The sequence below is a fragment of the Bos javanicus genome, chromosome 9, assembly GCF_032452875.1.
Source record: "Bos javanicus breed banteng chromosome 9, ARS-OSU_banteng_1.0, whole genome shotgun sequence".
Taxonomy (NCBI): Eukaryota; Metazoa; Chordata; class Mammalia; order Artiodactyla; family Bovidae; genus Bos; species Bos javanicus.
This window is the reverse complement of record NC_083876.1, coordinates 73,285,541-73,301,526: the sequence shown is the minus strand read 5'-3', so window position 1 is coordinate 73,301,526 and position 15,986 is coordinate 73,285,541. Positions and strand designations below refer to the sequence as shown.

Below are 15,986 nucleotides of genomic sequence, written 5' to 3'. Positions count from 1 at the left end.
CCCGACTCTGCCAAATGGGCCAGATCCCTGAGATTAAGGGTAAAGATCACCGAACACAGAAAGCTGAAAAAAAAAACAAAAACATGCACAGTGTTGGAGAAAAGAGGAGAGGCAACTCCAGAAGAGTGACATAGCTGGAGGTTAAGGAAAAGTGGTCGATATGTGCTGCCAGGAGTCTGGAAGAAGGGCCTAGAAATACTCCATCCACTATTGTTTTAAAACCATAATGCCCACATAGGCTGGTAAATGATTATTTTTTTGTCCCTGGACCATGCTACTTTATACTTTGTTCTATTCACTAAATACAAGTATTGAGCCAAAGGGAACCAGTCTTACAAATGGATTTGAAATCTACAGCTTTGGGAGGCCCAGAAATTCCAGTGTATGCAGAGAGTTTTTATAAATCTTGTGGGAAGTTTTGTGGCTGCGTGACCCTGGCTTCTGGGAACTTCTCCAGTAAGTGAAGCCCACTGACTGCCCCCACGACTAAAACCACAACCATCTTTTGGGGGGATAAACAGATAAACAAATGTCACTGCTTACCAAGAGAGCACTCAGACTGGAGTGTTTAGAGGACTAGAAAGAAGGATCTGGAGGAACTTGATCAACTGTCTTACAGTATGAAGAGTAAGGAAAAATCCTTCTTGACCTAAGGTTATTATAGATGTGGTTGTTATTTATGGATTTCACCAAGCACAAGATTACTTGGACCCTAGCTTGTAAAATGAGTGTTTCTGATAACAGCAGAAAATAATTCAAAAATAAAGCCTAAGACAAAAAAATCATGTCATTTTATTGTTACAGAGATAATATGAGGCTCTATCTGTTATAAGAAAAGTGGACCAGGGCTTGGAGAGACATTCGTATTAGGAAGGGCTATGGAACCAGAGTGACTGGGAGAGAACAGCCACTGAACCTTGGAAATGGAAGGCTACTTAGGGCAATTGGACCATCACAACTGCCTTGATGTCCCATAACCATCTAGCTCTCTGAAGCATCTGAGTCTGAATGTATCTTTTAAAAAATATTTATTTATTTATTTGGCTATACAGGTCTTAGTTGTAGCTTGGGGGATCTAGTTTCCTGACCAGGGATCAGACCCAGGCCCCCTGCATTGGAAGTGCAGAGTCTTAGCTACTGCACCACCAGGGAAGTAAGTCTCTGGTCTTTATAGTCTTAAGCAGCTCAGACAACTGAAAAATGATGACCACCTCTCATTCTAAGCATCCCAGAAGCTCTATGTGTGTGAGAGGAGCAGAGAAATGAGCTGTATCACTCATACCTCTGTGTTTTTTGTATTAGGATCTCAGATATATTAGAGACAATGTAATTTTATGGTTTATTATAAACCTGTATTTGTAGTCAGTGGTTGCTATGGACTGTATCATGTCCACTCAAAGTTTATATAAAATGTATCTGTTGAAACCCTAAGCCCCCTTGTGACTGTATTTGCAGACAGGGTTCTTAGAAGTTAATTAAGGTTAAATGAAGTCTTCAGAATAGGGTCCTAATCTGACAGGATTGGTGGCCTTTTCAGAAGAGGAAGATAAAGAGACCTCTTGTCCTCTCCCTGTGCACACACTGAAAGGCCTTGGAAGGATCCATGAGAAGGTGGCCATTGACAAGATGGGAAGGGGACCTCCAAATCCTGACCATGCTGGCAACCTGATCTCAGACTTTCAGCCTCCAGACTGTAAGGAGCCTCCAGACTTCAAACAAAATAAATTTCTGTTAAGCCATCTAGTCTGTGGCATTTGTTATGGCAGACTGAGCTGACTAATACAGTGGGAACAAGACCAAAGGAGGAGCCTAGATCTGACTCCTGGTCAAATACATTTTTTTGCTATTTTTAAAAATTTATCCACCAGTTCTCTTTCATTTTTGTTCTCTTTCTTGGACTTTCCCCCTCTCTCCATCTGTTTTCCCAAGTGAGTGTTGTGTTCTTGTATCTCTTCCAGCTGACCTCAGGATGACAGAACTTGGTAACATGGAATTTAAAAGGGGTTTTCAGAGGTCTAGGAACCATTATGCAGAGAATTTCTGTGTGCTGCTACAGTAGTCCATGTTTTTCTTTGTAGTACTCATGTTTGCTCTTTCACTAGAGTAGAAGCTCCATGAGGACAGAGGCTTTTTAACTTGTTCATTGCTATATCTTTAGCCTCTAGCACAGAGAAAAATCATCAACTGTACCTTCTGTCACAATTCTCCCATTTATCTGGTTTAGCAAGCATTAACAAAGGACTTACTACAACCTAGGCTTTGTGCCATGGTAGATAGTAACAGTATGTGCTCAGTCATCTCAGTCACGTCTGACTCTTTGTGACCCTATGGACTGTAGCCCTCCAGGCTCCTCTGTCTGTGTGATTTTCCAGGCAAGAATACTGCAGTGGGTTGCCATTTCCTTCTGCAGGGGATCTTCCCAACTCAGGGATCAAACCTGCATCTCCTGAGTCGGCAGTCGAGTTCTTTACCGCTGAGCCACCAAGGAAGCCCCTATAGTGGTATAGTGGTTCTGAAAGTGTGGATCCTGAACCAAAAGCATCAATATCACCTGGGACCTTGTTAGAAATACAAGTTCTTGGGCCTGGCCCCAGACCCAGAAATCAGAAACTCTGGGTGTTGGGCATAGCGTCTGTTTTTTCACAAGCCCTCCAGGTGCTTTAGCTCGGGTTCAGGTCTGTAGTAGTGATTACGTCAGTCGTTCATTTCATTGCCCCCATTTTTCTATCTCGGTGGAAGAAGTCCTTAATGCCCAGCACCTGAGTATTGCCAACAGCCCTTAGTAACTCTGAGCTGCTGAAGTCTAACTCAGTGTGCTCAGGCACACTGGAGTCACGCTGGGGTGTTTCCCAAATGTACTGAACACCGGGCTCCTCTTTTAGAAGCTCTGCTTCAATTAGTTCTGCCCGTGACCTGGGCAATAATGTTTTAAAAGTTCTCCAGGTGATTGTAATATGTAGTCAAGCTTGAGAACCACTGAGATAGTTGGAAGAGGAATTGAAACTGAGCATGCTGAAGAAGGTTGAAGTTTTAGATTGAGTCACATGAAGCTGCCATAGTTACAGGTCAAACTCTGTCAAATATTGGTAATTATATGTAGTTTAATGTATTGAATGTTCTCAACTCCCCCAAAAAAGCAGTCAACACACCCAATCAAAGGGCTCAGAAATAAAGAAATTACTATAAACTCAGTTTGTTCAACTGAAGCAAAATCCATTATCTTCACCATTAATAATAGAATTGCTGAGAATTCCCTGCTGGTCCGGCAGCAGTGACTCTGTATTTTCCCTGCTGGGGCCTGGATTCGATCCCTGGTCAGAGGAACTAAATTCTACAAGCTGTGTGGCACAGCCAAAAAAAAAAAAAAAAAGGAACTGCTACTGTGATTTTTGATTACTTTTCCCAAGAGCTGGGGTCACCAACTTTTCTGCAAAGGACCTAATAATAAATATTTTAGGATTTGCAGGCCACACGGTGTCTCGTACCTTCCCTAAACTCTGCCATTGTTGTAGGAAATCAGCCAGAGACAACATGTAAACAAAAGGGCACAGCTGTGTTCCAGGAAAACTGTATTTACTAAAACAGGCAGATTTGACCAGGGGCCATAATTTGCCACCTCCAGTTCTGTGTTACGAATTTTCTATAACAGTGTCAGATAAAAGTTAAGACTTTTGCATGATGAAACAGCTGCCTATTGACTTAAGTAAAGTTACACAAATTAGCTGTAAGACACAAAGAGAGCCTCCATATGTCAAGCAGTTTTCAAGTGCTCAGTGTAGTGTTGTTGAGTTCCTTGGAATAGAAGGACTCCCATTTAAGCAACAGTTGTGAGGTGTGGGGACAGAGATGGGAGAAGTCCCAAAGTGTGGGAAGTACTTTTCCCTTCCTATACAATTAATGTTTAGCAAATATTACTGTCTTAGTTCTTTACAGCGTTGGACCTTGCGTCTATCACCAGTCACATCCACAGCTGGGTATTGTTTTTGCTTTGGCTCCATCCCTTCATTCTTTCTGGAGTTATTTCTCCACTGATCTCCAGTAGCATATTGGGCACCTACTGACCTGGGGAATTTCTCTTTCAGTATCCTATCATTTTGCCTTTTCATACTGTTCATGGGGTTCTCAAGGCAAGAATACTGAAGGGGTTTGCCATTCCCTTCTCCAGTGGACCACATTCTGTCAAATCTCTCCACCATGACCCGCCCGTCTTGGGTTGCCCCACGGGCATGGCTTAGTTTCACTGAGTTAGACAAGGCTGTGGTCCTAGTGTGATTAGATTGACTAGTTTTCTGTGAGTATGGTTTCAGTGTGTTTGCCCTCTGATGCCCTCTTGCAACACCTACCGTCTTACTTGGGTTTCTCTTTTTTTGGGGGGGGGTTTCTCTTACCTTGGGCATGGGGTATCTCTTCATGGCTGCTCCAGCAAAGCGCAGCCATTGCTCCTTACCTTGGACGAGGAGTATCTCCTCACCGCCGCCCTTCCTGACCTTCAATGTGGGATAGCTCCTCTAGGCCCAGCTGTGGATGTGACTGGTGATAGAAGCAAGGTCCGATGCTGTAAAGAGCAATATTGCATAGGAACCTGGAATGTCAGGTCCATGAATCAAGGCAAATTGGAAGTGGTCAAACAAGAGATGGCAAGAGTGAATGTCGACATTCTAGGAATCAGCGAACTAAAATGGACTGGAATGGGTGAATTTAACTCAGATGACCATTATATCTACTACTGCGGGCAGGAATCCCTCAGAAGAAATGGAGTGGCCATCATGGTCAACAAAAGAGTCCAAAATGCAGTACTTGGATGCAATCTCAAAAATGACAGAATGATCTCTGTTCGTTTCCAAGGCAAACCATTCAATATCACAGTAATCCAAGTCTATGCCCCAATCAGTAACGCTGAAGAAGCTGAAGTTGAATGGTTCTATGAAGACCTACAAGACATTTTAGAACTAACACCCAAAAAAGCTGTCCTTTTCATTACAGGGGACTGGAATGCAAAAGTAGGAAGTCAAGAAACACCTGGACTAACAGGCAAATTTGGCCTTGGAATATGGAATGAAGCAGGGCAAAGACTAATAGAGTTTTGCCAAGAAAATGCACTGGTCATAACAAACACCCTCTTCCAACAACACAAGAGAAGACTCTATACATGGACATCACCAGATGGTCAACACCGAAATCAGATTGATTATGTTCTTTGTAGCCAAAGATGGGGAAGCTCTATACAGTCAGCAAAAACAAGACCAGGAGCTGACTGTGGCTCAGACCATGAACTCCTTATTGCCAAATTCAGACTGAAATGGAAGAAAGTAGGGAAAACCACTAGACCATTCAGGTATGACCTAAATCAAATCCCTTATGATTATACAGTAGAAGTGAGAAATAGATTTAAGGGCCTAGATCTGATAGATAGAGTGCCTGATGAACTATGGAATGAGGTTCGTGACATTGTATAGGAGACAGGGATCAAGACCATTCCCATAGAAAAGAAATGCAAAAAAGCAAAATGGCTGTCTGGGGAGGCCTTACAAATAGCTGTGAAAAGAAGAGAAGTGAAAAGCAAAGAAGAAAAGGAAAGATATAAACATCTGAATGCAGAGTTCCAAAGAATAGCAAGAAGAGATAAGAAAGCCTTCTTCAGCGATCAATGAAAAGAAATAGAGGAAAACAACAGAATGGGAAAGACTAGGGATCTCTTTAAGAAAATCAGAGATACCAAAGGAACATTTCATGCAAAGATGAGCTCGATAAAGGACAGAAATGGTATGGACCTAACAGAAGCAGAAGGTATTAAGAAGAGATGTCAAGAATACACAGAAGAACTGTACAAAAAAGATCTTCACGACCCAGATAATCACGATGGTGTGATCACTGACCTAGAGCCAGATATCCTGGAATGTGAAGTCAAGTGGGCCTTAGAAAGCATCACTACGAACAAAGCTAGTGGAGGTGATGGAATTCCAGTTGAGCTATTCCAAATCCTGAAAGATGATGCTGTGAAAGTGCTGCACTCAATATGCCAGCAAATTTGGAAAACTCAGCAGTGGCCACAGGACTGGAAAAGGTCAGTTTTCATTCCAATCCCAAAGAAAGGCAATGGCAAAGAATGCTCAAACTACGGCACAATTGCACTCATCTCACACGCTAGTAAAGTAATGCTCAAAACTCTCCAAGCCAGGCTTCAGCAATATGTGAACCGTGAACTTCCTGATGTTCAAGCTGGTTTTAGAAAAGGCAGAGGAACCAGAGATCAAATTGCCAACATCCGCTGGATCATAGAAAAAGCAAGAGAGTTCCAGAAAAACATCTATTTCTACTTATTGACTATGCCAAAGCCTTTGACTGTGTGGATCACAATAAACTGCAGAAAAGTCTTCAAGAGATGGGAATACCAGACCACCTGATCTGCCTCTTGAGAAATTTGTATGCAGGTCAGGAAGCAACAGTTAGAACTGGACATGGAGCAACAGACTGGTTCCAAATAGGAAAAGGAGTTCGTCAAGGCTGTATATTGTCACCCTGTTTATTTAACTTCTATGCAGAGTACATCAAGAGAAACGCTGGGCTGGAAGAAACACAAGCTGGAATCAAGATTGCCAGGAGAAATATCAATAACCTCAGATATGCAGATGACACCACACTTATGGCAGAATGTGAAGAGGAACTCAAAAGCCTCTTGATGAAAGTGAAAGAGGAGAGTGAAAAAGTTGGTTTAAAGCTCAACATTCAGAAAATGAAGATCATGGCATCTGGTCCCACCACTTTTGGGAAATAGATGGGGAAACAGTGGAAACAGTGTCAGACTTTATTTTGGGGGGCTCCAAAATCACTATAGATGGTGACTGCAGCCATGAAATTAAAAGACGCTTACTCCTTGGAAGGAAAGTTATGTCCAACCTAGATAGCATATTGAAAAGCAGAGACATTACTTTGCCAACAAAGGTTCATCTAGTCAAGGCTATGGTTTTTCCTGTGGTCATGTATGGATGTGAGATTTGGACTGTGAAGAAGGCTGAGCGCTGAAGAATTGATGCTTTTGAACTGTGGTGTTGGAGAAGACACTTGAGAGTCCCTTGGACTGCAAGGAGATGCAACCAGTCCATTCTGAAGGAGGTCAGCCCTGTGATTTCTTTGGAAGGAATGATGCTAAAGCTGAAACTCCAGTACTTTGGCCACCTCATGCGAAGAGTTGATTCATTGGAAAAGACCCTGATGCTGGGAGGGATTGGGGGCAGGAGGAGAAGGGGATGACAGAGGATGAGATGGCTGGATGGCATCACTGACTCGATGGACGTGAGTCTGAGTGAACTCTGGGAGTTGGTGATGGACAGGGAGGCCTGGCGTGCTGCGATTCATGGGTCGCAAACAGTCAGACACGACTGAGCGACTGATCTGATCTGACTGTCTTAGTTTGCTAGGGTCATCGTAACAAAGAACCACAGATTGTGCTAAACAGCAAAAATTCATTTTCTCACAATTCTGGAGGCTGGAAGTCTGAGAACCGGGTATTGGCAAGGTTGGTTCCTTCTAAGACCTTGGCTTGTCACTGGCCATCTTCTGATCTCTCTGTGCGTGTGTTCATCTCTTCTTTATCTTATAGAGACACAGGTCCGATTGGATTAGGATCTACTGGTATGACCTCATTTAACCTTAATTATCCCTTTAAAGTTTCTGTTTACAGATATAGACACATCCTGAGGTACTGAGAGTTAGAACTTCAGCACATAAATGGGGTGGAGGCATATATTCAGCCCATAACATTTATCAAATGCATTACCTTCATGACCAATACACATGTCAAGTAAGTTCTCCTCTAAAATCACTGTAGTTTCTGTTGCCGCTGCTGCTGCTAAGTCACTTCAGTCGTGTCCAACTCTAGACAGTGTCATACTGAGAGAAGTAAGTCAGAGAAGGAGAAACATCATATGACATCTCTTATGTGTGGAATCCGGAAAGAAATGATACAAATGAACTTACTTACAAAACAAAAGGAGACTCACAGGCTTAGAAAATGAACTTACGGTTGCCAGGGGGGAGGGGATAGTTAGGGAGCTTGGGATGGTCTTATACACACTGCTATATTTTGAATGGATAAACAACCTATTGTACAGTACATGGAACTCTGCTCAATGTTATATGGCAGGCTGGATCAGAAGGGGGGTTTGTGGGAGAATGGCTACATGTATATGTATGGCTGAGTCCCTTCTCTGTTCACCTGAAACTATCACAACATCATTAATCGGCTATGTATCAATACAAAATAAAAAATTAAAAAAAAATCACTGTAGTTTCCCATTTGCCACATCCTAATGACTTGTCTCAGAGAAGGCAATGGCACCCCACTCCAGTACTTTTGCCTGGAAAATCCCGTGGACGGAGGAACCTGGTAGACTGCAGTCCATGGGGTTGAGAAGAGTAGGACAGGACTGAGCAACTTCACTTTCACTTTTCACTTTCATGCATTGGAGAAGGAAATGGCAACCCACTCCAGTGTTCTTGCCTGGAGAATCCCAGGGACGTGGAAGCCTGGTGGGCTGCCGTCTAGGGGGTCGCACAGAGTCGGACACGACTGTAGCGACTTAGCAGCAGCAGTAGCAGCAGCAGCAATGACTTGTCTTACTCAGGGATAGTTACAGCTGGAAGGAGCCTGCAGCTGAGCTTATCCAAACTCATTTTGTAGCTAAGCAAACAGACCCAGAGAGATGCAGTGGGTGACCATAGTCATACCAATAGGCCAGAGGTAAGATGGTGTCAGGATGCTGATTCATGTTCTTACATGGATTTTCCAAATATTTCTTGAGCACTTACCACATCTAACCCAATGCTGGGCATTGGGTTAGATGCTAGAGATAAAGGGAGTTCCCGTCATGGAGTGGTTTAGACATGTACCCACCCATGAGCCATAGTTAAGCATGCAGTGTTGATGTGCCTGGGAAAAGTGGACTAAGTTTGTGAGGATGTTGAACATCTGTTGTTTCATCTCTAATTTCAACTCTAAAGCTAGGGAGTTCTTTCTGAAACTTTTGCTTTCTTCCTTTGTTTTATGATATCATCAGCTATATGGCTATATGGATTTACTAGCAATTTGCAAAGAAAGAAAACAATCAGACAATGTGAAAGATACATCCTGATGTAAAATGTTAAAACATGAAAAAAGGACATTTTAGATTTAGAGAAATAAGATTATGGTTATGAAGATTTAGAGAAGAGTCTGAAACAGGCCATTTTCTTAGTACTTTGGGGATATCCAAGATAATATTGCTTTGCCAGTAATTTGAAAATTATATATATCAAATTATGTATAGTTTTGAACTCTGTATTACCTGAGAAGTTCCATAAATATTTGTTGAATGAGTGACTTAGATTATCGGTGAATGTCTCATACCTGTTGTTTTTTATCCTTTCTGACTTGTATATTTAATGCCCCTGTTTTCCCTGTCATTTCCCCTGTCATTTGGTGGAGTTTCCTGGTGGGGAGTCATTAATTCATGTCTTCAGTGCACTATATTTAACCAGAACACATGTTTCTAGTGTCTTTTTATTCTGGAAGATTTGAAACAGGGGAGGGAAATGGGTTTGGGATGATCTGAGTAAAGCCAAGTGGCTACTACCTTACATAATAACTATTTTTACGCTGTGCTTCAGGCTGTTCATCAGTCAGTGCTTGCACTGACTCAGAACTGTCCAACGAAGGGAAGGCAAGACAGTCTTCCTTTTGTTAGGTCCTTGGGACCATTAAGAAATAGGTGAATGAATTTACATTCTTTAGGTAAGTGAAAAAAGTCTTAGCTCTGTCCTTAACATCCGCTCCCAGAAACAGGTTAAAGGTGATTCATTAACTTTCAGATTCAATTCAGAGGGTGTTTTCTAGCAGGAAAGCCTAACAATTCTATCCACGTGCTCCAGAGTCTTTGGGTTACTAAAGCGTTCTTTGAATTGTATTTGTCTTTGATCTGAGGACCTCTGTGTGCTTTGTAACTATATACAGGATTAAATACTTCCTCCATTTATATAGAAATCCCAAAGCCCAGAGGTATAAAGTGATTTGAACAAGAATTTTCGGTAACTTGATTGGAGACTGGTTTAGAAGCAGGGGCTTCTGGATTAAAATAGTGTTGTTGTTTTGTTTTATTAATATGCTAAACTTCTTGAGCTATAAAATCCCTTTTGATAGATTATGTGCAATAGAATCATATTATTAAAGAGATTCAGATACACTGTGTATAAAATATGCTTTCCTACATGTTGTAAAAATCAAACAAAAGATGGCTCTTGAAGGCCAAAGTTAGCCTTAATTAACAGTATCTATCACATAGTAATTCTCCAGATTTAAGAAACTCTTATAGTTATGGGCTTAGTATTTTTCTAATATTCTATAGACCAGTGGGCATCTTAATGAAGAATTATGGATTCCACTGGAATTGAAAGCTATGGGGAGGGTTAGAAGGAAAGCACAGGTTTGGGGGAGTAGAAGGCTTTTCCTAAGGTGGAGTTTTTAGTGTGAACCCCTCAGACTACCTGCCTTAGAATCACCTGGAAGCTTGTTGAAATATTTCTAGGCCTACACCTCACTCATGAATCAGAATCCCTTTGGGTGAGGTCAAGAATCTTTATTTTAAATAAGTTCTCAGTGTGTTTCTGAAACCTCCAGTTTGAAAACCATTGGATTGCAAGAATAGGGAATTCTCTGGTGGTCCAGTAGTTAGGACTCAGCACTCTCACTGCTGAGGACCCGGGTTCAATCCCTGGTTGGGGAACTAAGGATCCTGTAAAGTGTGTGGTGGGACATAAATAAATAAACTTAAAAAAAAAAAGAATATGTTCTAGATTAAAGAGTGTAATAAAAGAATTGTAAAAGTGAACTGAAGATGCCCTCAAGAGAATATTGGCAGGATTCCTGAAAGGGCAAAAATCTTGGGCAAGTCAAGGATTATGCCTTATTTTTAAAAGTCACTTGGGGACTTTGCTGGTGGTCCAGTGGCTGGGACTCCACACTCCCAGTGCAGGGGGGCCCAGTTTGATCCCTGGTCAGGGAACTAGCAGAGAAGGCAATGGCACCCACTCCAGTACTCTTGCCTGGAAAAATCCCATGCATGGAGGAGCCTGGTAGGCTGCAGTCCATGGGGTTGCTAGGAATCGGACACAACTGAGCGACTTCACTTTCACTTTTCACCTTCATGCATTGGAGAAAGAAAGGGCAATCCACTCCAGTATTCTTGCCTAGAGAATTCCAGGGACGGCGGAGCCTGGTGGGCTGCCATCTATGGGGTCGCACAGAGTCGGACACGACTGAAGTGACTTAGCAGCAGCAGCAGTAGGGAACTAGATCACACATGCTGCAACTGGGGGTTCATATGCCACAGCTGAAGATCCCTCATGCTGCAACCACAAGACCTGGCATGCTGAAACGAAGATCGAAGACCCCGCGTGCCACAACTAAGACCCGGCACAGCCAAGTGGATAAATAAATAAAATAAGTATATTTTTTTAAGTCAATTGAAGTTTTGATGTTTGAAAACAGCAGGGAAACATTTAGATAAATTGTTGGTTGAAAATATTCTGCTCTTAAAGGAGAAAGGTGTTTTATGCAAACAATTCTTTTGAACTACTTTTTATATGATAAAATATGTAAACCCCGTTTATATACTCAGATCAAAGGATATTTTTCAATAAGATTTTCTGGGATTAAAGCACATTCCTTTGAAATTAAGAAGCACTAGGAAAGGTACTATGTAAAATCCAATTAACGGGGTATAAAATTCAGACTCTGCTATCATTTGGCCCCTGCAAACCTGAGGTTTAAGTTTATACCATGTATGAAAAAGGGATTTGCACAGAATGATTTCTGTAAATCAGGTGTAAATTAATCACCTTATTTCCCTGACTAAAATCATTTGATGACCCCCCCCCCATATCTCTAAGGACAAGGTTCAAAGCCTTGAACAATATTCACAGTATTCCTTCTCCAGTCTTATGTCTTTCCCCCAGGTTTCCCTTTTAGTTTCTGCTCATTTTGACCTTTCAGATCTTCTCCTTCTCAGACCGCCATTCTTCTTCTTGCTGCCAGCAACATTCCCTTTTTCTCCCTTCTTCTCTAGCACATAGTGAGCATTTAACACATATTGTATTATTACTAATATTATCATTACTGACAATGAAGAAAAGTGCACATTAAGATATATTTTCAAGGTAAACTGGTCTTTCTGAGCCCATGGGTTTAAGAGGGGTGAGAAGGTATAGAGAGACATCTAGGATGATGCTTAAATGTTTACCTTGAGAAATGAAGAAATTAATTTAAAAGTTAGGGCTAATTACTGCATATGAGAAAACAAAGAAGCCCTAAGTGATTACACATTTTGTTTTATTCATGCTAAATTTAAGATGCTTATGGGTTGGGGGGGAGAGATGTTAACATGGAACAGAAATCAGGAGTCTGGACTTCCAGAAGCAGGTAAGAGTTGAAGATAGAGATATAGTTAAAGCAAGAGCAGTAATGGGATGTATTTAAAGATATATTTAAATATATTTAAAGCAACAGCAGTAATGAGATGTATTTAAAGATATATTTAAAGGTATTTAAAGCAACAGCAGTAATGGGACTTCCCTGGCAGGCTAGTGGTTAGGACTCCATGCTCCCCATGTAGAGGGCATGTGTTTGATCCCTGGTAAGGGAACTAAGATCCTGTATCCTGCATGCCACACAGAAGATCCAAAAGAAAAAAAAAAGCAACAGCAACAAAGAAAACCCTTGGAGAGAATGATGTAGAGAGAGGTGGGAAGGGCCACTTCAGGCCCAAGGGGAGGAGGAATAGCAGCAGAGGAAGCCAGTGGGGAAGGAAGAAAGCTAGAAGAGTGGTACCCTAGAGTGAGGAGAGGCAGGTGGTTCAAGAGCGTGGGGGTGTCAATTCTGTTGAAGACTGCCAGTAAGCAAAGTAAAACGAGGCTTAGGAAGTGACCTCTGGATTCGGCTACATGCAGGCCGCTGGTGACAATGAAAAGGAGTAGGGGAGTAGGGGTGATGGAAATTCATACTGCCTGGGCTACAGGAAAAGGCAACAAGAGGAAGTGGTAACCAAAACCGTATAAGATCCCTTAAGCTGTTTTGCTTGCTCCTTGGAAGAAAACTTATCTAGACTTTGTCTAGACCAACCTAGATGGCACATTGAAAAGCAGAGACATTACTTTGCCAACAAAGCTCTGTCTTGTCAAAGCTATGGTTTTTCCATTGGTCATGTATGGATGTGAGAGGTGGTCTGTAAAGAAAGCTGAGCACCAAAGAATTGATGCTTTTGAACTGTGGTGTTGGAGAAGACTCTTTGAGAGTCCTTGGACTGCAAGGAGATCCAAGCAGGCCATCCTAAAGGAAATCAATACTGAATATTCATTGGAAGGACTGATGCTGAACCTGAAACTCCAATACTCTGGCCACCTGATACGAAGAAATGACTCATTGGAAAAGACCCTGATGCTGGGAAAGATTGAAGGTGGGAGGAGAAGGGGATGACAGAGGATGAGATGGTTGGATGGCATCGCCAATTGAATGGAAATGAGTTTGAGTAGGCTCTGGGAGTTGGTGATGGACAGGGAGGCCGGCGTGCTCCATGACGTCACAAAGAGTAGGACATGACTGAGCGACTGAACTGAACTGAAGCAGTTTTGCTGAGAAGAGGAGCAGATAAATGGGGCTGTGATGATGATGCAGGATAAAAGGAGTGTTATTTTTTTACTGCTAGTAGATATACACCATGTTAACATGATAAGAATGATTCAGGAGCGAGGAAGACACTCGCATATAGGTGAAAGACAGTATCTGCAGGATGAGATCTGGAGGATACAAGAGTTACAGAGACCAAATAGAAGGACCAGGCCATGTTTGCAGCCAGCAGTGTTCATCCATGCTAACAAGGAAGGAAGGATATGAGCAGGTCTGTGGATGGCTTTGGTGTGGGAAGAACACTTCTATTTTGTCACTGATGTATGAGTCAACGTATCAGCTGGGAACTGGATGGAGACGTGATAGATGGAGAGGTCTGCAAGAAAGTGGTATCAAATGGTTGTCCAGAGGAAGGGAAAAACATATACTAGAGAATATCCTCAGGCAGTACCACTGCCTAAGTGCCCATCTGCAATTTGTCATCATGAATTTTAAAGTAAGACAAGTCATGTATTTGGGTGTTTTTCTCCCCAAAACACCCAATCTTCAGATGTAGTCTTCAGATGCTACCCTCACCCTGCTGCCCCTCCTTAGTTTGGCTTTGTCAGTCCTGCTAGATTCTTCTGTGGAAATCCATGTGGCTCCTCCAAGTCCAGATCAGGTGCTCTCTAATGGTCTCTGTTATTTACCTCTACTATGAACAAAGAATAGCAAGAAGAGATAAGAAAGCCTTTCTCAGCGATCAATGCAAAGAAATAGAGGAAAACAACAGAATGGGGAAGACTAGGGATCTCTTCAAGAAAATTAGAGATACCAAGGGAACATTTCATGCAAAGATGAGCTCGATAAAGGACAGAAATGGTATGGACCTAACAGAGGTAGAAGATATTAAGAAGAGGTGGCAAGAATACACAGAAGAATTGCACAAAAAAGATCTTCATGATCAAGATAATCAGGATGGTGTGATCACTGACCTATAGCCAGACATCCTGGAATGTGAAGTCAAGTGGGCCTTAGAAAGCATTACTACGAACGAAGCTAGTGGAGGTGATGGAATTCCAGTTGAGCTATTCCAAATCCTGAAAGATGATGCTGTGAAAGGGTTGCACTCAATATGTCAGCAAATTTGGAAAACTCAGCAGTGGCCACAGGACTGGAAAAGGTCAGTTTTCATTCCAATCCCAAAGAAAGGCAATGCCAAAGAATGCTCAAACTACCACACAATTGCACTCTTCTCACACGCTAGTAAAGTAATGCTCAACATTCTCCAAGCCAGGCTTCAGCAATATGTGAACCATGAACTTCCAGATGTTCAAGTTGGTTTTAGAAAAGACAGAGGAACCAGAGATCAAATTGCCAACATCCACTGGATCATGGAAAAAGAAAGAGAGTTCCAGAAAAACATCTATTTCTGCTTTATTGACCATGCCAAAGCCTTTGACTTTGTGGATCACAATAAACTGTGGAAAATTCTGAAAGAGATGGGAATACCAGACCACCTGACCTGCCTCTTGAGAAACCTGTATGCAGGTCAGGAAGCAACAGTTAGAACTGGACACAGAACAACAGACTGGTTCCAAATAAGAAAAGGAGTTCGTCAAGGCTGTATATTGTCACCCTGCTTATTTAACTTCTATGCAGAGTACATCATAAGAAACGCTGGGCTGGAAGAAGCACAGGCTGGAATCAAGATTTCTGGGAGAAATATCAATAATCTCAGATATGCAGATGACACCACCCTTATGGCAGAAAGTGAAGAGAAACTAAAAAGCCTCTTGATGAAAGTCAAAGAGGAGAGTGAAAAAGTTGGCTTGAAGCTCAACATTCAGAAAACGAAGATCATGGCATCTGGTCCCATCACTTCATGGCAAATAGATGGGGAAACAGTGGAAACAGTGTCAGATGTTATTTTTTGGGGCTCCAAAATCACTATAGATGGTGACTACAGCTATGAAATTAAAAGATGCTTACTCCTTGGAAGAAAAGTTATGACCAACCTAGATAGCATATTCAAAAGCAGAGACATTACTTTGCTAACAAAGGTCAGTCTAGTCAAGGCTATGGTTTTTCCAGTGGTCATGTATGGATGCGAGAGTTGGACTGTGAAGAAAGCTGAGCACTGAAGAAGTGATGCTTTTGAACTGTGGTGTTGGAGAAGACTCCTGAGTGTCTCTTGGACTGCAAGGAGATCCAACCAGTCCATTCTGAAGATCAGCCCTGGGTGTTCTTTAGAGCGAATGATGCTAAAAGCTGAAGCTCCAGTACTTTGGCCACGTCATGCGAACAGTTGACTCATTGGAAAAGACTCTGATGCTGGGAGGGATTGGGGGCA

General features: G+C 42.1%; 1 long non-coding RNA gene and 1 other non-coding gene across 2 annotated transcripts in view; one reads left to right on the top strand and one right to left on the bottom strand.

The window, feature by feature from the left end:
* Nucleotides 1-14,965, bottom strand: part of LOC133254063 (uncharacterized) — a 252,562-nt gene extending 237,597 nt beyond the window's left edge. The window contains exon 1 of the long non-coding RNA XR_009738558.1: nucleotides 14,685-14,965. This is a non-coding gene — a long non-coding RNA (uncharacterized LOC133254063). The remainder of the gene's footprint in view (nucleotides 1-14,684) is intronic.
* On the top strand, nucleotides 10,685-10,757 carry TRNAE-CUC (transfer RNA glutamic acid (anticodon CUC)). The gene has a single exon. It is a non-coding gene; the product is annotated as a tRNA-Glu (tRNA).
* Nucleotides 14,966-15,986: the final 1,021 nt, after the last annotated feature.